We start from the raw sequence: 6,066 nt of genomic DNA, 5'->3' as shown, positions 1-6,066 counted from the left end.
TTCAGACTCCTAACCAAGCCCCAAAGTTTGATGTGAATACCGTCAGCTACCTTCTCCAGCTTGCTCCTGTTTGTATAAAGGGTATTTTCATATGCAAAAGAAGGGGGAGTGGGTAGTGTTTTATTTCCCACTTGCAATGTGGCTTTCCAGCTAACTTTTCAACAGAGCTAAACTGAGAGTTTCTAAGTAAGTCTTTAAACCATTTTCTCATGGATTTTTAGATCAGTATCTGGGCATCTTGTTCTTTATAGTAGTGTCTATTACATGCAGTTCTATGAAAATGAGTGTATACTGTCCCTTTAATGTAAATGCTCAGTATTGTGTCATGTATGACTCCCACATTGTTAATCTCCAAATATATTACTGTGAGCATATATTTCTAATGTAACTCTTAAAAGGACATGAAACCATATTCCTTCTAAATGAAATGTCTTTCTTAAATAATTCAAACACTATAATGTATCTTTAAGAAAATAGACTTTATTTAACACGTCAAGAGAAATATGGCATACAGGCTTGGTATCCTAATCAAATATTTTCTTGTTTGAACAAGTACGTGTAGATATACCAACAATCCCTAAGGATTAGTATATGTTAGCATATGTTCTTGTTTAAAGGGACAGTCAAGTCAAGCAAAACAGTAATGATTGAAATCTCAAAAAATGCAAATTTTAAAAAAATATATTGCAAACTTTTATCACCAATTTATCTTAGTTCTCTTGGTGTTCTTAGTTGATATCTAAACCTAGGAGGTACATCTGCTCATTTCTTCGAGCTTGAAGAGTGCATCTAATCTGAATGCATTTTGACCACTAGAGGGCATTATTTTTTGTGTTTCATATAGAAAACATTGAGCTCATGCAGTATAGTTACCCTGGATTGATCAGTGATTGGCTGAAATGCCGGTCTGTCAAAAGAACAGAAATAAGTGGTCATTTTTCAGAGGCATAGATACAAGGTTAATCACAGAAGTAAAACGTGTATTTCTCTAAGTCTTGTTTTTCCAAACTTGATAATGCGTAATTAAGTGTTTTCTTTGTAACCAACAATAATTAATGTTATGACCAGGGATAGGCAAGGTGTCCGTACACGGACACTGGTGTCCGTGACTAGCCCTTGCAGTGTCCGCCACAATCTTAATATTTCTTTTCTTTCTGATTAAAATATAGGAATAAAAAAAAATATGTAGTGTGAATAAAGTTAGTGGCTTGTCAAGAGAATGCTAGCGATATTGGGTGATAAGTTATGGAATAAACAAAGCCTGAGTGAAATACTGGATGTGTATCTGCATCTGTATAATAACACCCAGCTCTATATAAAGACACAGTAAAGACACTGGCACATGGGTATAGCCAGACAAGGGCTGGTTATAGGGTCAGTGGTATCTGCATCAGTATAATAACACCCAGCGCTATATACAGTAGTGACACTGGCACATGGGTATAGCCAGAGGAGGGCTGGTTATAGGATCAGTGGTATCTGCATCAGTATAATAACACCAAGCACTATAAAATAATGTTTTTAATTTTAAATGTACCTTGATGAGAGTGGCAGGTTCCCGGTATCGACTCCTCTGATACCGACTATGGCCACCTCGGAGTTGCTGGGATGCAACATTTCCTCCCATCGGGAATATTCCACAATCATTTCAGGACCGCCACCGGTCCCTGTTAGATATTGTTTCTCCCTCGAGAGCTTTCTTTTGAGTTCCATTTTGCAGTCCCGGTAGCGATGTTGTATGGACTTGACATCCCTGTTATGGACCCCCACTGCATTAAGGGCATCCCTGATCTCCAGCCATAGCTTCCTCTTCTCCTTAGGGGTGGCATTCTGAGCCTGCAGCCTCCTAGCCCTCTCCATATAAGCCTCTATGAGGGCCTCCTTCTCATCCATAGTATATCTCGCCTCCCTAGTCAGCTTGGCTTTCCCCTGTGATGTGAGCCTGTGTTTCCCGGACTGTGAAGCTCTACGCTTGCCGCCACTGGGCCCAAACACTTGTTCATCTTGAACAAAGTGGCCGGGTCCACCCACCGCTTCCTCCCCCCTTCCTCCCCTGTTCCTCTTCCTCTCCCTCTCCCCCTCTCCTGCCTAACCTCCTCTACAAGCTCTTCTCTGACCTCCTACCTGATGAGCTCTAATAGCTGCGGGCTAATCTGCCCCCTATCCCCCCCTCCCGACATACTCAAACAAAAAGTGAATGTGCCCAAATGTAAGGGGGTCAAAATAAATAACAAAAACTAAAAAAGTGCTCAAAGTGTGAAAGGGATATAAATAAAAGAGGGTAAGGGATATTAAACAAACAAAAATGTAGAAAAAGACTAAAATGAGGATATGTAAACAAAATCTAACTATGGGATGGGTATGGGCTTACAGGGAATGGGGTATGGGCTTAAAGGGAATGGGGTATGGGCTTACAGGGAATGGTGTATGGGATGAAAGGGAATGGGGTATGGGATTACAGGGAATGGGGTATGGAGTGTAGTATGAGAGGGGATGGGGTATGGAGTGTATGTAGTGTTATTGATAAGTGTATGTATGTATTTAATGTGTTTGCGTGTAAATGTGTTCAAGTATTCAGAAAAACCACTCGCACACTCACCCAAACAAACTCTCGCTCACTACCGCTCTCTCACTATCTCACACTACCACTAACTCACACTACTACTAACTCACTATCTCACACTACCACTAACTCACTATCTCACACTACCACTAACTAACTCACTATCTCACACTACCACTAACTAACTCACTATCTCACACTACCACTAACTAACTCACTCTTTCACACTACCACTAACTAACTCACTCACTAACACTAAATCTCACAATACCAGTAACTCGCTAAAGCTCTCTAATCTCACAAAATCCTCCAGCAACACAGTCAAAGAAGCCATGCTTGTAGCGTGCTTATATACCCTATGTAAATGTTTAATTATGTACCGGTTTGCAAAGTAAAGTATGTTCAGGTGTGCTTTGTTAGTAATTAGTATGTGTGCAATGTGTATTAGTTGTGTGAATTTGTGCATGCTCATATTGAGTTAGTATTTGTGGAATGTGTATAATGTGAGGATGTCATAGTGATCGTTTTGCATAACATTGTCCAAAAATATTATCTGTAAATGTAAATGGTGATTTGTGATGGTGTCGTATTTGTCAAGTGGAGTAAATGTTTCTTTGTACTAATGTTCCGTAATCTTGAATGCAAATGTTTTGTTTGTGTATGAGTGTGCAATTCTTTTTTCGTGTTGTTTTGTTCCATGTTGCAAGATCGTAAGGTATTTATGTATTCATCTTTTAATGTAAATGTTGTGCATTCTTTTTCTTTTCCGATTGTGAATGTGTAATGCGTATGTGCTATGTTGCGTGATTGTTGTTTGTACATTTGATGTGTGTTTTTGTTGTGCATTATTCCGTATACGTAATACGTAATATGTATATATGACAGAGCAGTGCGTATTTCTCGCAAGATGGAGTGTTAGCTGAAAAATCCGTGCTTCTTTCATTTATCATTGATCTCTATGGGAGAATGTTTAACGCTGCCGTGATAACGCGTAAAAATTAAATGCGGTAGTCGTGTTACCGCAACGCGTTACGAGGTTGTTTTGAGACTCTTAATACCAACGTTAAGAAAAGTGCGCAATGGAAATAAAGTACACGTAACTAACTAACGCACCACTCCTAACGCACAACTCGTAATCTTGCCGAAAGATTTTTATGCCTATCGCCAAGTAAGGCATTATGCATGTGAACTTATTAGGGAACATGGTTGTGATTGGCGATGGGAAAAAGTGGAACCCTGGCTTAAAATGGTCACACAGGGGATATACCCCATCTCACCATGGTACAAATTAACCTTGGTTCATGAAGGTCAAAATAATCTGGAAAGTTTTAGTAATAAATGGAACCCCCCCTGTTTTAGAAGCAGAAATGTCCATGGATAAGATAAGGGACTCAATCTCACGAGTAGCCAAAATGACAGTTTCTGAAACTTGGAGAGAGGCACACCTGAAACTTTTGTATAAAGTATATTACTCTCCTAAAAAAGGCACAGAATGGGGCAACAGACAATTTAATAAATGTCCAAAGTGTTGTAAATATGCAGTTGATCTAATACATATGTGGGAATGCCCCATAATTAGACAATTCTGGTAAAAAATCGAGTATTGGCTTGGTAGAACTATAAAGAGACATGCAAAATTTGAGGTAGAACAAGTCTTATTTATTCCCAGAACTAGAGATTGGGGGAGAGACTGGAAAATGGTTAATATGACAGTTTTAGCTGCTAGGAGTATAATTCTCAAGAATTGGAAGAACAAAGAAAAACCTAATTTTGGAGAATGGAATAATTTTTTAATAAAACAAACAATTATTGAACAATTTGACATACAGGCTTATGAGTAGAAAGCAATGACAAACTATCTAGATAAGTGGGGGAAGCTTATACAATCTCTTCCAAATATACTCCAGGAACAGTTTATGTACCCCTTTAAGAATGCAATAGCAGCTTTCACAGTGATTACTGGCGAGGAGGGATAGAAGGAGGGATAGCTCATAGCAGATAAATATATGAGTTTTTTTATTTTTTTGTTTGTCTGTCTGTTTGTTGGTTTGTCTGTTTTGGTTTTTGCATGAGTCCAAAGGGGAGTAGAATGAAGGATATAGAAACTAGCAGGCAAATAAAAGCAAATAACGGTTGATTTAACAAGGGGGTTGGCAAATCCCTAGACAGAGATTCACAGTAGAAGGAGACAAGTAAAATTAAGTATAAATTGATTGGTTGGTGTGGCCTAGAGATTAATGTCTATATTGCCCTGTTTTTCTTTACTTTTCTACTATTTTTATTTTCTTTGTTTTGTCATGAAAGAATGTTAAACTTGGAATCAGGTAATTATTTGTGAAAGGATGTGGTATTTTTCAATTGTCTGTGATTATATTAATGTAATTTTTGCTTTTGATAGTCACCAAGAGTTTGAATGTAAAGCTTGGTGTTGTTTATTTTTGTATGTTAAATCTCCTCACAAATAATAAAAAAATAAAAATAAAATAAAAATAAAGAGATGGAAAAAAACTGAAAATAGAGAGGAGAGATAAAAGGGAGATAAAGAGAAAGGAGAAGAGAATGGAAAGATATTGTACAAAGACAGAAAGAGGAATATAGAGAGAGAACAGAGAGAAAGAATAGAACAGAGATGGGCAGAGAGATATAAGGGAGAGCATGAAAAGAGAGATTGAAGAGAAGGAAGGAGGGAGCGGAGAAAGAGAGAAAAGAGAGAAACTGAAAGATAGTAAATAGAAAAAGAGAGAAGAGAGGGGTAAAGAGAAAATGGAATGGGCAGACTAAGAGAGAGAAGAGATAGAGCAAGGAGAAAAAAGAAAGAGAGAATGTAACTAGTAAAGGAAGAGCAGAATGTTTTTTTTTTTTTTTTTAATCATCAGCATTACAGACAGGATTATCCTCTGGAGCTCCCTATAACAGGCTATCCCATGCTTCTCTTCAAGCAGTGTGTAGCTAGTTCTCACATCCTCAGGTCCTTCAATTGATCAGGCTAATCTCTACTCTTCTCAATTACACCTTGCATACGTCTACTTGCTGTGTGCAATTCACACAGCACACAATAACTGCCCTGCACAATACTCATGCTTTGAGACATTTAGGAGACAATAAGGGTGGCATTTAGACATGCATGATAGAAGGGTGAACAATATAACTCCTCAGCAACAACTCTCCTCTTGCAGCCCTGCATTTTGGAACATTTATCCCCAGGCATGCTATCTCACAACAATTAATTTAACAAAAGGCTATTGGCAGGTGTCACACACTGATCAAATAAAATAAAAAACAGCCTTTTTAACCTTAGAAGTATTATTCCAAAACACTGAATTGCTATTTGGTTTGCATGGGACACCTTCCACATTTCAGAGAATGATAAATAAAATTCTGAAACCCCATGTTCACTAAGCTGCAGAATACGTGTTATAAGTCATACTACAAATGGAGAATCCATCCTTGCAAATGTTCAAGCAACACTTAAAGCAATACAATTTGCTGTTTTAACTGCCAAT

Source organism: Bombina bombina, chromosome 2, assembly GCF_027579735.1.
Source record: "Bombina bombina isolate aBomBom1 chromosome 2, aBomBom1.pri, whole genome shotgun sequence".
NCBI classification, from domain to species: Eukaryota; Metazoa; Chordata; class Amphibia; order Anura; family Bombinatoridae; genus Bombina; species Bombina bombina.
This window is presented reverse-complemented; position numbering follows the sequence as displayed.